This window comes from Lagopus muta, chromosome 5 (assembly GCF_023343835.1).
Source record: "Lagopus muta isolate bLagMut1 chromosome 5, bLagMut1 primary, whole genome shotgun sequence".
Lineage (NCBI taxonomy): Eukaryota > Metazoa > Chordata > Aves > Galliformes > Phasianidae > Lagopus > Lagopus muta.
In genome coordinates, this window is record NC_064437.1 from 63,968,972 (window position 1) to 63,983,971 (window position 15,000).

A 15,000-nucleotide genomic window follows, 5' to 3' on the forward strand; every position below is an offset into this window, starting at 1 on the left:
AGCATGATTATTCTCCTACTTACTCATCTCTGTGCTAATGCTCATAAAAAATTGTTACTATTAGTTGTGGGATAAAATATACTTGATGCATTTGGAGATGGGAAAAATACGAACAGCGGGAGCCGCACAACTTTAAATTTTCATTATAGGCATTTCAGCTCCCCTTCCTCTTTTTCCCTAATCTTTCCAGTGTTCACTGTGTGAGTCCTGCAAAATAATAATTAGGATGAATAGAGAGGATCGAGGCAATGTGGCACATCATGCCACAACGCAACCTAAGGTGTACTTAGGAAGTTGGTGGTAAGGTCACCTTTTTGGAGAGGGCTGCATGAAGAACTGACTGCTGAGTTAGCATTGTATCCCTTTGTTGGCCCCAATCTAGGAGCACTGGTGCTACTCAGTTACTGGTGGTGGTGGTGGTGAGGGCTGATGCCCCATGTGCCTGCCCTGCAGTTTGGGTGCAGGAAACCAATTTTTCTGGAAACCTATTTTTTCAGTTTCCTGAATATGTTATATATGTTTGAGTGGGGCTCACCTAGAGCTGAGCTGGGAGTTGGCACGTGTTATGATGCAGTGTCCTATGTGAGGGCAATGCAGGGATCTACTGCAGAAACAACAGACAGAGATACAGCAAGAAATCACTCTTACATTACCTTATTACTAATTATACTTCTTTAATAGTACTAATACTTCAGATTCTGAGCTGTTCGGGTAGGGGTGGGTACATCTGTGTGTTTTCAAACTATTCGGTCTTTGTTCAACCTTGGCTATGTCTGGGCTCAGTATTGTGCCAAACATCCACACAAGGTTTTAATGTTGAACAGGTTGGCACAGATTTAAAGCAGTATTTCTAATTAAAAAAAAAAAAAAATAAAAAAAATCCTTCACTTCTTTCTTGTATTACTTTGGCCATCCTCTTGTAGCTCCCGACCATTCTCACTCTCCTACCGAAGTCCATGAAAATCAGCAGTGGAAGGGTTCGATGCTGCTTGTTTCTTTGCCCTCTGGCTATGGCTGCTAACTACACCCAGTTGCTGCTCAGGAAGCATCTTTAACCATGATAATAAGCAAATGTTGTGATCCTAAACCAGAGATGCCATATATATTTTTTTCCATAAATTTCTTCTGGTTATTTCAAGTGCCTGCAGTAAATTGTAACATTTCAGGATGTCTTTTTGTCATTGTTTATATGCTGGCTTGATATAATGCATAAAATTACTCACTTGCCATAACCCTTTTATTCAGCAAGCATGAGTGCATCAGCCCAGGGTATTTCTGGAGCAGGGTAGTCACATTTTGTCCTCTCTGGGGCCTCTTGCAGCTCTGTCTGGGTGCCCCACAGAGCTCTTGCTGGGTTTTGCAATTGGCCCAAAGCATCAGGTAAATGGGTGCCAGCACCCTCCCTACACATGTGCCCTCACACCCTCACTGACGAGGGCTTCTGCTGATCAGAGTGGCAATTCTTCACTCTTCCTTAGTGCTGGGAACTGTTTAAACCCCTGTGTCTTCCTTGTAGCTTCTCTCATGACTCTCCGGACTTGCTCACCTTGTTTTCTCCCCCAAGCAGAATATTTTGTCCTTGGTACTTGGCTTCCCAAGCAAGGCGGAGAAGACATCCACATATTCCCTACACCATTTTTCTCTTTAGTGGGTATTAGCAGATGTGCTTCCAGCAGACTGGCTAAGCACAAACAGGCTTTTAGACTGACAGGTTCATGAACCAGGGGCCCCGTCGGCATGCGCGTTCTTCTACCCGTGCTCCTCGCCAGCCTCAGGGTGCCCCAGCCTCCACCCCGCTCCCAGTCTCCAAATATCCTTCTCCCAAGGGCACGTGCTGATGGATTGATTTATTTCCCCCCCCCTCCTTTTCTTTTTCCTCCTTGCTGCCCACTAACTGATGCTTATAAGTGCTTGCGCCGCTGCCGAGGCTCACTTGCTACTCTCAGATAAGCGCGCTAATCCTTTGTCTTGTGCGCTGGGATAAGGCACCAACCCTTGCAGCAGCACCACAGCATTTTGCTGAGTTTCTTTTTCAGAGCTTCCCTTGGCCCATTGCCCCTTTATGCTTGCTCCCTTAATGGATTAGCTGGACTTGAAGGAAAATCCTCCTTTAACAATAGCGAGGAACCGTGTGGTTCTCAGCCTACCTAAGGAGAGATGCCAACGTTATTTTCTGCTACAAGCGAATCTACTCAGTCGTTTTGATCCAATTTCTCTCTTCTTGATTTTGATATCTCTTCAAAAACCTTTGCAGATTGGAAAGGAAAAAAATAAAAGCAAAGAAAGCAACAAAAACGCCATCAGTTTTTTTTTTTTCTTTCCATTTTTCTTCTTTTCCCCCCTCCCCCAAGCTGCTGAAACAGCCTCATGGAAGAGAGACTAAATCGCTTTCCTCTTGCTTTGGGCTGTTTTTCATCACTTCTTCTGTTTGCTTCCTGACCTCAGAAAGCAGGCTTAAGTTGCTACATTCCTTCTCCCTCACCATACCAGAGACACAGTTCCTCCAGTTTCAGCAGATGTGCCAAAGGTACTCTGCTCTCCCTTGAGCATAACTCCAAATTTGGCAAAAGCAATGCTTGGGGACTTTCTGGGAAAATGTTTTTGTCTTAAAAAGTTTGGTGTGTGTGTGTGTGTGTGTGTGTGTTTTGTCAACAAAGTAATTCATTTGAGCTTGACATGTTTTGTTTGAAACATCTCAGGTTTGATGACACTCTTAGAGACCGAATGTTTTTCCTCTTGAAGGAAGCCCTCTCCGAACCCCAGATGCTGTGGCATTGTCCAGGAACTCTGGAAATGGGTAGCCAAGTCAGGGGTGTTATCGTTCCCCTCTGCCTAATCTTATAGACATAAACAGTGACCCTGAAAAATTGTCAGTTAATGGAGCTGTTGTAGCTTCCCTCTGCTCAGAAAGTTTTTTGTGTAAAAATAAATAAATAAGTAAATAAATTCCATGTACCTATTTATGTGCCTGTGGGTGCACACATGAGCAGGCACATGGACAGGAAGCTGGAAGTTCTGCCTCCTTTGGTCTGCGTTAGAGGTTACTGAAGCCCAGCACTACCACATGGTCAGGAGAATACAGCAGGGCTAATGACTCATGCCAAGCAGTAGGCACGCTTTTAAGTTTTGTAAAAATTACTGAATTGATGTGAAACATGGATGATGAAAATGGGTAGAATTTCTGCCACCTGTCCTTTACGTCCGTTCTGTATCCTTCTCAAGTCAACTCGTGACTAATTCTTCAAAGGGTCTCAGCTGCTTGGCATTTCTTGTGTTAAATAATGATTATGGTAATGGAGGTATCAGCTCAGGGATTGACACCTCTGGACTTGGGTGCTTATATGCCTGTACTTCTGTGTATTTGGTATTTGGTAGCAGTATCAAGGGGATGAAAAGGCCAGGAATAGGGAGAAATATTAGGAAAAGTATAAAACCTACTGAAAACCTATGCAAAGCTATCAAGAATTTTCATGTATAGAGTAAGTAGGGCGTATCCACTTGTGGCCCCTGGAGAGAAAGAAGCTGTGTGATGGGTCAAGGTTGTGGGGTGGCTTTTGCCCGGGGAACAAGAGCAGGGCTGAGTGGGGTCTGAGTACTGGGGTGTGGGCAGCAGGGCAGCACCTCAGGCTGCTTGCACTTCTGGTTCTGTGAGCATGGCCCCAGGGAGTTATTGCTTGCTGCAGCTCCAGTGCTGGGCTGCAGCCAGGGACAGGCACAGAGATGGACCTTTGGTCTGGTGCAGGACAGTCCCACGCCCTGCCTTGTGCAATCATGTTTATTTCTCTGTGCTCAGTTTCTGAATAAATGACTAAATGGCAGATTAAAACACATGAGGGGGAAAAAAAGTATATATGTATTGATAGTATTCAAAATATAGAACTTTTTAGACTATAGAAATGAAGCTAGTGTGGCAGCCCACTGCCTGGGCTTGGTGTTTGAGTAAGGTTCTGTGCATTGCTTCCACTACTGGAGTGACCTGGGGGGAACTTCTGGCTCATCTGCTGCTTTGGAGCTTGTGGGACAGACCAAGGAAGCTGCTGGGGGCTGGCCAGAAAAACAGTGTATGGTGCAGTGTTCTGCTGATGCTTTGTGAAATGCTTTAGATTCAATGAGTGACTTGTTCCCTGCAAAACAGCGTCACCACGATCGGCCAGTGTCCTCCAACCACACGTAATGGTGAGGCTCAGGATAAGATCTCATCTAAACTATGCAGTTATTTATGCTTTTCTGAGGAGAAATACAGGTGATTTTTTTTGATCCATCTTGGTTCATACCTTGTTGCTTCATGTCTGGCTGGTTAAGGCTGTTTCCAAGTGCCAAGCCTCGGTCCCAGCCCTGCCTGCAGGGTGCAGTGGAGAGAGTGCATCAGGACGATAATGTAGAGCTGGAAAGATGAGGCCAAGGCCATGGGACTGTGTTGGAAGGCAGTGCACGTATATATCACAATTACACTTTTCAGAGACTGGAAATGCTGGGTAATTGTCTTTCCCTGCCAGTGCGCTCAGGGCACTCTACAACAATAAATTTCACCAGGAGTGCTAAAAACACAGAAAGCATGATAACGGGAAGCCCGCTGCTCCAAAAATGCATTCCAGCACTGCAGCCATGGGAAAGCCAGGCTGGCAGATACTGTCCTGTGCCACCCACAAGGTTTTGGCAGAGCGAGAGCTTGGGCCTGAGCATCGTTTGGGAACAGGGACAGGCTTCTTGCTGAAGCCAAGGTGAAACTGTGTGCAGATCAAAAAAGATGATGGGCAGGCTGTTGTTGAGCCCTAGGGAGTACCAGAAGACAAATATCCTTAAAAGAAAATTCGAAAAATCTCCAGGGAAGCCATGCCAGCACTGCTGGAAGTGCTGTAGCATTGCCTGCTGCACCACAGGTCTGAGCATCTGCAAAGACCTCCCACGGAAGGACATCTATCACCTTCTATCCTGTGTCTAGAAAGCATCTTGTTTGCTCAGGAGCAACCAGGGGGAGGTGTGATGGGCTCAGTGCCTGGCTCAACGCAGACCATCATCTGCAGCAGGAGGAGGATGCTGGAGCTGCTCTCTGCTCCCCCTGGCCAGGCTGGGGGTCTGTGCAAATCCTTCCCCTGGGTGCTTGTACCTGCTGCTATAGGAGGGCCTTGATCTCACTAGGGCTTCATAACAGTAGAATACACAAATAATAAGGATATAATCAAAACTAAACAAAAAAGTGTACTTGGGTAGTTTGCAGCGGCCATTAGGTAGCTGTGTTTTCTCTGTGTGTTTTGGAGATATTCATAATTAGGGCATATTTTTTTGTAACCCTATCTTACGGTGGAGTTGATTTTTAGGAAGGGAAAATGTCACTAAATCATTATTATTCATATGACAAATCCTGAAGGGTAATTTTTTTTTAAACACCACCTCTATCAGTCTCTCCCATGTCACCTAACTTTTATGCAATAACACTGTTCCCTTAGAGATACCGTATAAAATATCTCTCACTTCCCAATATTATTCATAGAATTCCCATTATAGAACATTGAAAACCCAGATTAGAAGAGTACAAGAATATTTTATGACCAGTTTGAAAATGCTGTTACTGCTGCAATAAATTAAGAAGTTAAATTACTCCCACATTGAGTATTGATATACTGTGCGTGGCAGAAAAATTCTTTTGAAATATACTGTACAATACATATAGAGAAATTCCAGCCCTTTTGATGGCTGCAGTGTGACTGCCAGAGAAGCACTTTGTGTGTACATGGGGGTGGGGGACTGGGGTGCCAAGCCTGGACTCTACAGCTATGAGTTGAGCAAGGGTAAAACTAGAAGTGTGAAATATTATGTGGTTAATTACCAACACTGGGATGTTGCATTTATTGGCCGAGCCTTTTGTTCTTTTCACACTCAGTTTTTATGAACCGTACCTCTATGGATAACATATTTTTTAGACCAGTAGGCACGTATTTCCCCAAACATGGTTGCTCTTCCATGTATCTGCACAGGTATATACGTGAGCTTTACAGGACGATGGGAGACTGTGGGTGTGAAATGCATCTACGCCTCTTTCACCTTTATTTTTTTTGTGCAGATAAACTCAAAACTTTAACTGTGAAGGAAAAAAACAGAAAAGAATAGAAATGTTTTGCCCAGCCTGGTGGGTTCACTGCAGTTTCTGTGTGCTTTTAGATACAAAGATGCTCGACTAATTAACGAAATCAACTTTTCAGTCCTATTTACTGTTGTGTGCGTTACTGGAGTGACATAAAGACACTAGAATGTAGCAATCAGTTCTCAGGCAGTTATCTATGAATTTATGTGCACAAATATTTTTTTCTCCTCTTGTAAATCTTCAGAAGTGATATATTGCAATGGGAACGATGTGTATACAAAATGGTTGTTACAGCTTCAGGTAATATCTGATCTTTCATATTTATTTCCATGTGTTGCCTGTTGTGCACACAAAGCAACACTTTATTAAGCAAAATAATTGGAGACATTTGCCTGTTTAGACTAAATTGGCAACCAAATCGCCTATTTTGCAAAATTTAACAAAAGAGCCCTCTTACACATTTTGCAAGGAAATCAAAACAGAGCTGCTGCTAAGCAGACAGTGTAAGCAGCTTATTTGGTTTTGCCAAGAACCTGGCAAATCTAGTAGTTAAGTTTACAATAATAATTACAGTGTATTTTACTGATTGCAATATTCTGGTCCAAAAGTGACTATTTAACTAAGTTGGCCGTGGCGTCAAGTATGTACAAGTAATGTGATCTATTTATTAACAGTTGCTTTCTGTGAGCGCGTCCTTTCGGGATTGCCTTGTTATTCTGCAAACGAGGGGGAGTGAGCTTTCAGCAGGAATGCCATTTGAACAGAACAGAGGAGTTATTTAAAGACAAGGTGCATGGGTGCGTGCTTTTGGAGATGGCTCTTGAGGGCTTTCTTCTCCAAGAAAAGCATGCTGGTGGGCAGTAGGAGAGGAATACTTCTTGTATCTTTCCCTAGCTGTGCTAATACATTTCCCCAAAGATGAGCAGGAGGGTATTCTGTAAAGTTCGAAGGCAAAACCCTTGCCCTGTGCCCTGGTCTCATGTCTCAGCCCAGCCCTACACCTCCAGTCCCAAGCCATGAGTGGAGCTGATCCGCAGCCCAAGACAGCCCAGCTGATGTTGCGCTGCCCAGAGTGACTTATCTTCATGTCTAATCATGTAGCAGATCATGTATTCATTTGTGTTATTAAATAAAGACTAACAGAGTTGTACACCCAGCAGAGCAGAAGGAATGCACAAAGGATCATGGGTTCCCAGCATTCCCCGCTCCCTCTTGGAAAGCCGCTGACTCACTCCCCAAGCAATCAGCGTTGTGTGCCATTACAAATGGGGTGGTTAATAGGCCTGCATCCATTATCATTAGTGCATCTCAGCACGCAGGTACATGATGGGTCCTGCCAGCGCATTTGCTCCAGCTCACTGAGCCAGGGGCCATGCTCCATTGCAAATGAGGATGAGGAACACCTGCTCCAGGGTTTTTCGGCAGACCGGAGTCATCCTTCACATCTCATGCAACACTTGTTCTGTCAGAATGCAATGCTGGCACCGGCCGGAGCGGTGGTGTGCCAGGCGTCCGACGAAAGATTATAGTCTTCCCTGTGGTCTGCTGCTCAAGTTCAGCTTTGAATTTTTTTCAAAGAAACCCTTTAAAAATTTATCAAATTCGTATTAAGCATTCAGTCATTATGTTAAGGGCTTAAAAATAAAGATGAAAAAAAAAACTTTGCTTCAGAAATTAACTTTCTTTTTTGGCAATTAGAATGGGAGCATAAAATATTTATCGAGTCTGCTAATTTTATTCACAGTGCTGAGTGCTGGCTGGTTTGATATGTTTTCTGAGAGAGATTTTATTTTGGGAAAATAAGACTTGTGATTATTATTATTTTTTTTATTCACGGTGTTTGTGGGATTTTCATTTTAACTGGCTGACCCTCAGTGTGATATCAGACAACATCCAAATGTGGGAGCAAATGTTGCCTCGTGAAGATGCGTGCCCCTGCATCCTGAAGGCTCTGCTCTGGCTGCCTTCCAGGGCTGGGACAAAGGCTCTCCTCATCCTCCCCAGAAGGCCCTGTGCTGGCTGCCAGCCCCAGTAGAGCTTGTTCTAAGCACAAGAAAACCAAAATTAAGGCAGGACTAATAGATGCAATTTAAAAAAGCAGGTCCTGAGGTCTGCAAATTGTGCTGAAGGTGGTGGTGCATCCTAGTCTCCTGGTATCTCTGTCTCATGTAATGGGGGGACCTTGCAGCCAAATCCTCACAGCAGCTGAAAACAGGACCTAGAGGCACCTGTCCTCATCCTCTGGAGTCTCTTCCTCCCAGGAAGATGTCTCCTGTCTGCTTTGCGTGGAAGGCAGTTCATGTGCCTCAGCACCATTTCCCCATGGCATGGCATTACCTCCTCCCCTGAAGGGGCTGTGCTGAGTTGGGCTTTGGCCCCCACAGCTGTTCCTGTAGCAGGGAGGGGCAGCTGTGGCTTCTCCCTAAGTGCCATTGGCCGTGACACAGTGCTGCCACATTGTCGTCTTCTACCAGGCAAGAGAAGGAAAGGGGATTTTCTTCTTCTCCATTCCTAAAATGTAGATGAATAGACCTAAGGCTGCACTTAAAATGAAGATGTAACTGAGAAATTCCTGTTTGCTTCTCCAACTTTGCTTTCCTCAAAACACTGACTTTCGTTCCCTCTCTCTGTCCACCCAGCCTCCGTCTCCTCACTTCTCCCCTTCCCCCCCACCCCCTCCTCCAAAAGAAGTCTTTGGTTCTCCTTTGAAAGCGTCGTAGAAAATGACAGCTCTTTGATTTTGGCAGGAAGTTCTGTCTGGCAAAATACAGGTTTCCACAGTGATAAAATTACACTTGAGGTTATAGGTCTGCAGCTTTGTTTCTCCGCCAGGAGCGTGGAACCCTCAGCTTGATCAGTAAATATTTAAGGCTTGCACCTTGGGATCCAAAGTCTTATCTTTGCTTTGTTCTCAGGAAGTACCAAAAAATTACTCTTGGGATTCATCCTTTTGGCCGTTATGAACTTTGACAGTCAAATGAAATCTTGGACACTGGCTCCTCAAGGTGCTTCTCAGCCTCTCCCAGGTTTGAGTTCCTTGGTCACTTCCATCAAATGGAATGTCATTGTGATTTATTTTGTGCAGTCGTTTTGTGTATCCTCGTCCTTCTCTGCTCATCTCTCCTTATCAGAACAGTATGGGCCATGGGGACAGTTGAACTTGTTTGGGTTTTGTTGTTGTTGTTGTTGTTTTGTTTTTTTTTACCACCTCCCTGGTGGAATTGGAGCTTACATGCACATCAACTGTGCAGGGGGTGAGCTATTGCCAGACTGGTCCCTTAGACTATGATTTTAGGCAGTTTAAACTGACTTGGTCTTGGGATCATAATGATAACAGCTGCTACGTCGGCCTGCATCCACTCTTCCCTCCAGTTCTGGGGTTTGTGAGGAAAGCAAATCCTTCCCTTGTAAAATACTGCATAGCTTTGTCTCATAAAAATGAAAGAAAAGTCAGTTCAACTACCAATGAGAAATATTGCTCTGTGGTACAACTGCAAGGGGAACTATGTGCTTCACATTTCCAGGGTGCCAGGGCAACATCTGTTAGTAAAAAAGAGGAAAGGAGACAGCAAAGCTGCTTCTTTCTTTTAAGGTCTCTGAGTTTTATGCCCTAGATATAGATCTGGTGCTGAAGGTTCACTGTAACCACCTTCCTGATCTGATTCAGTGCATGGAATTTGTTGTTGCCCCAACAATGATAGATCAGTACCCACTTGATCATCTTATTTCTAGGTTCACGAATCTAAGACAGTTCATAGGACTGGACAAAATAACCTCTCTAATAGGTCTGAGACTCTGCTAGTGGCTTTACTTCTATACTCAGATCCTGAAGTCTTTATGATTTGATGAAATAAAATACCGCAAGAAGCGCTGCTGTGAATGCTATGGCTTAGAGACTCACGATAAACTTCTGATATCTCTGTTTTTGGTGGGTTTTTTTTAGTAGTCTACATGCTATTAAGCAGAAATATTCTTGCTTGCTTCTTTTATCCTCTCAGCGTGGAAGAACTACTTCAGAAGGTGTTTAGGGCTGTGCTGCACCAAATGCCCTTGGATTGCTAATGGAGATGTCTCTATGTCTCTGCCTTCCCCAGGGACTCATGCTGGTCACTGGTGATTCAGTATTGTGCATGTGAACAAATTGCATATTGGTTTATACAAAATTTTACTGGAGAGGATAAACATTTTTGTTGTTGTTCCGTAATTATGTCACTTTTTGTTCGATAATGCAGTGGGGAGTTTGCTCATGTTCTACTAATGCCTTCTAATTTCCATCCACCCAGAGTTACTCAAGGCTGACGTTGCAACACTGGAAAATCATGTCACAGGGTTGCCAACCTCTACTCATTCAGAGGGACTGAGGAGCCTGAGGAAAGAAAAGCTGTTTGGAGGGGTGACAATAACAAAGAGAAGTATACATGGCTACTGTAGGCTGTTTATGAGGACAGTGCAGTCGGAAACACGTATAGGAAAAATGGGTTTTGGTTTGCACTTCTCATGGAGTAATCCTAGAATAATGCCTGGAAAGTGCCTTCTACCTGGCTTTAGATGTAAGGTGCTGTGACAAAGCAGAGACCAACTTAAAAACATTTTACCAAAGTTTCGGTGTTTCCATACATATATCCTGATGGCTTATGCATAAAAGAAGAGGAAGGAGAGCTTAAGATATAGTGTGTTACTGGTTTCTTCAGTGCAATTACTGAGGCAAAAACTGCTTTTGAATTTGCTGCAGGTCTCATTTTCTTCTGTCTGGATGATGCAACTCATTAATTTGGAGTGCAAAGTTAATTTTGTAAGATAAATGTTGGAAAGTTTGTAGATCTGTGGATGCTATCAGATGGTTGTTCGGGTATGTGCTTCAGATAACCTTGGAGCTTGGGGTATGTTTATATGCTTTGTTGGTTATGAATGCACTTAAGTATGGGTTTGCAAAACCAGAATGCCATTAGTATGTCAAACAAACAAGAAAAATCCCTCCTTGCTGGTGTACTTGTAATGTATGGACTATGTTGAGTTATCTACTAGCTAGAGAAGTGGCTGAATCTAATTTGGACGCTGTGTTTATATCATTTCAACCTTCCTTTCCTACGTGAAGCTGCAGCCCTGACCTTCAGTGACCTGTTCTTTCATCCTGATGATGGAGCAGACACTGCTGCTTGTGGCAGTGGCAGGGACTCTGTGACATGACAGCAGACCCCTAAGCTGGCTCTGAAACTAAGCCCCTGGAGGTGCACTGCTGGTGCATTAACCCACTTTGCTATCCAGCCTTCTGGTGATACATTTTTAAAGCATTTCTTTTTTTTAATTGAGAAGAAGAAAATACATCCTGTAATTTGGGGAATAAAATTACAAAATCATGCAATGAACTAGATGGCACTGACAGAAATTTAAATCAAAAGGGGTTGGTATATACATACTGCCATGTATTACTCATCAATGCCAAGCACACCAGAATTGTCTTACAGATTTTGTTGCTGTCCTGAGAGTGACATTTGGAAAGCTGAGTAGCGTGCCCCCCACATGCAGTGTGATGGGTATTCTCTGTGAAATTCCAACTTTTGGGGGGGCTATTTGGTTACATAGGCTAAGGCAGGGATGAGAGCATTCTGCTTTGTTAAGGCGTGGGGAGCTGGGTGCTGCCAGGACATTATCCTCCTCACAATCATAGAATCATAGAATGGCCTGGGTTGAAAAGGAGCACAGTGCTCATCCAGCTCCAACCCCTTGCTGTGTGCAGGTCACCAACCAGCAGCCCAGGCTGCCCAGAGCCACATCCAGCCTGGCCTTGAATGCCTGCAGGGATGGGGCATCCACAGCCTCCTTGGGCAACCTGTGCCAGTGCCTCACCACCCTCTGGGGGAAGAACTTCCTCCTCATATCCAACCTAAACCTCCCTGTTCTCATTGTCAAAGAAACTAAAATTAGGGTTTGGTTGAAGGAACTCATTGTATGAATTTCTTTGCTATTTAAGCACTGGATTCTGTATTTTTTCCTCTTTGCTTCCTCTCCTTCTTTTTCCACAGATAACTAGTGGATAACACACCGTATTTAACACTGGATTTCAGTGCTCAGTTCTGCTCTGTTTTTATTTGGCCTCGGTCTGGACAATGGGCTCCTTTGCCAAGTGCAAAGTGGGTTGAGATGGTGTGTCTCCTGCCCGTGCTCACCCTCGTGCCAACACAGCACTCAGCTTTTTTCAAACACGTGGAAGGAGAGCAGACTGAGATAAATAAGCTCTTATTTATACTTGTGGCCTCGTCAGGATTTGAAGTCTCCAGAGATGCCCTCCAGCTTCTTTAAATTTTATTTTTTTATAATGAAGATAATTTTGAGTTTTACAAGCACCGAAACATCTAAAACTAATAAACATTTTATACGTGTGTCAAAAAAAAGATGCTTAAAAAGCAGCAAAACTATGTTTTTGTTTTTTTTTTTAACAACTCGGGGGAAGGGGTGGGAGGAAGGAGGCAGGGAGAAAAGGAAAAACCACTGTGCACTCATTGTTTGCCAAATTTCTGCAGTCTGAGCCAATTTTTACAGATGAGTTTTAAACCCCAGCCTAATGGAGCTTTAATGGAAGTGCTGACACTACCCAAAGCCTGGGCAGGAGTACTGGTGCCACCCCACAAAGCCACTCGTGTGTTCCTCTAGCCATCCTAGGGCGCTGCCCAATGGGAAGGAAAACACCAGGATCTCCCCAGCTCGCTCACCTCTTTTCCTACTGCTTGTTTGCAGGAAGGTTTTTGGCACGCTGACCTGGCAGCCCACAGCCCACAGGGAAGCACAGCAGCTATCAGTGCAAAGCGGCAGGGACCACGCGGCCTCACCGGACCCAGCTTCAAACACAGCACAGGGCTCAGCGTGGGGCTTAGGGAAAATGCTCTTACGGTAATCGTCCAAGTGCTCTATTTATGTCTGCTTGGAAATCCTCTGCCACTTATTGATTCTTTGATGTTTTGTAGAGATGAAGATATTTGCACTGAATGGATGGAACAGTTTGGTTTCTGAACGTCTTTTTCATCTTTGTGGGGTAGATGTGTGTACAGGCATGCATCCCCACGGGTGGATGAAGGTGTGTACGTAAATATGCACATAAAATAATGCCTTGCTGAGTATCTCACAGTTGGCTTACTTTTATCACCAGCTCCGCCATATAAAGTCCAATTTTAATAATCAAATTAGAGCCAACGAAAACCTGTGCAGGTGAGAGGAAATCCGCGAACGTGATCAAAACCACATTTCTGATCCAGGACGAAATAGCAGGCTACAGGGAGGTACATCTGTAAATTATACAGGAAGCTTTCTTCAGCAACTGATTCACCCTGACAGTTTTACTGGAGTATATGAAAATTAGTATTAAAGATGTGATATGTAGGCTTCTTTCCAGGAATTCCAATCTGGTTTCAATAAAATGAAAACACTGATTGGAAGTGAAGTTGCCTTCCGGTTTTGCCTTTGGCTATTATGTGTTCATTCGTGAAATGACTGAATTCCACAACTACTTTTAATATTCACCTTTTGAGTTCATCTCCCGTACTGGACACATTGGAATGATTAAAATAGCACTGCCTCCTGAAGCCGGATTCTCTTTAATTTGAAACAGCCTAGGTGCTGAGGAAAAAAATAATAATAATAGAAAAAAATGAATGCTCTGTTAAGTTCATCTTTTCTTAGCATCAAGTTGTTTCACTGCCTGTTTTGGGTAGAATACTAATAAAGAAGCAGCTTTTAGATTATTCAGGAATCGCTGGATGTTTAGATGTGCAGGGAAGCCTAAGGAGAACAACTTGTGTTCCCCATCACTACCCTTGAAGGTTGCTGCTGAGGGCCTGGGCTGGCTGTGGTACTCAGCTCCCTTTGCTTCATGGAGCCCTGGGTCTGTCCCAGAACACCTGAGTAACTGGGCATGAGTCAGGAACGGGGGCAAGCCCTGAGCCAGGGAAACCTTGCAATGCAAACTGTTGCATGTTAGCTTGCTGTGCAGAATGCCATTTGAATCCTGAACTTGTGGGGGATTTTTGTCTGCCAGATGAGCTGACTAGCTTCTTGCAGAGCATGAGTGATTTTATGCTTTGAATAGCTCGTAAAGAAATCAAAATTCCTGTGTATCTGCTAACGCCTTCCAGACCTCGCTTGGTGTTTTGGGGAGATAGTGTCCTGGGATGGAAAATCTGATGGAGCCAGGCTTGGGAGATCCTAGAAGGAGCTGGAGAGACCAGCTGAGGCTCAGGTGGTATCCAAAGCACCCCTGGCGCAAGTGGCATGAGGTATGGTTATATGAATGAGCTTCCCTCGTTTTTAACATGGGGAAGTTGGCAGTCATGCTGATGAGAGCAACCTGCTCATGGAGCTCCCCTGGGGTCTGAATTGTTGGGTGAAGCCCTGAGAAAACCCCATGTGTGTTGCTCCACATTCCTTCCTTGTGCTCTGCTTGTCTGTTGCCATGTTTTCTCTGGGAACGCCAGCCCTGATCTCTGCATTTTATTTTTGAGGGATCTGTGGGGGTGTTTACTCCTTGGTGCCATTGGAGGTCCCAACCCTGGTCACCACCATGCCTGATCCAAGCCACTGTGGACTTAAAAGGGCACCTGTAATAAATAGCAATATCAAAAACTTCTGCTCCTTTACACAACAAAGGAAAGCCCAGGGAAGTAATTTCATCCTCTGCATTCCGTCACCTATCTGACATCCTCCACAATAAGTATTTTGGCAAGTGATATAACTGAAGGAGCACCTGACTTTCTGCAGTTGTCTATGGCTATCTTTGATTAAGTCTTGGATGCTGTTTTATAGCCATCCGCTCCTGACGTGCTTACCATATTTTGCAAAGAGAATGTCTCTGCAAATTGTTTCTGGTTATGTATATTCAAAGTCATGCATAAGACAGTGACTAGCATCATGGAAAGTTAAAGATTTAA

General features: G+C 44.2%; 1 long non-coding RNA gene across 1 annotated transcript in view; it reads left to right on the forward strand.

Moving 5' to 3' along the window:
• Nucleotides 1-15,000, forward strand: part of LOC125693808 (uncharacterized) — a 52,656-nt gene that overhangs the window by 35,165 nt on the left and 2,491 nt on the right. The window contains exons 2-4 of the long non-coding RNA XR_007377253.1: nucleotides 12,818-12,970; nucleotides 13,045-13,154; nucleotides 14,209-14,349. This is a non-coding gene — a long non-coding RNA (uncharacterized LOC125693808). The remainder of the gene's footprint in view (nucleotides 1-12,817; nucleotides 12,971-13,044; nucleotides 13,155-14,208; nucleotides 14,350-15,000) is intronic.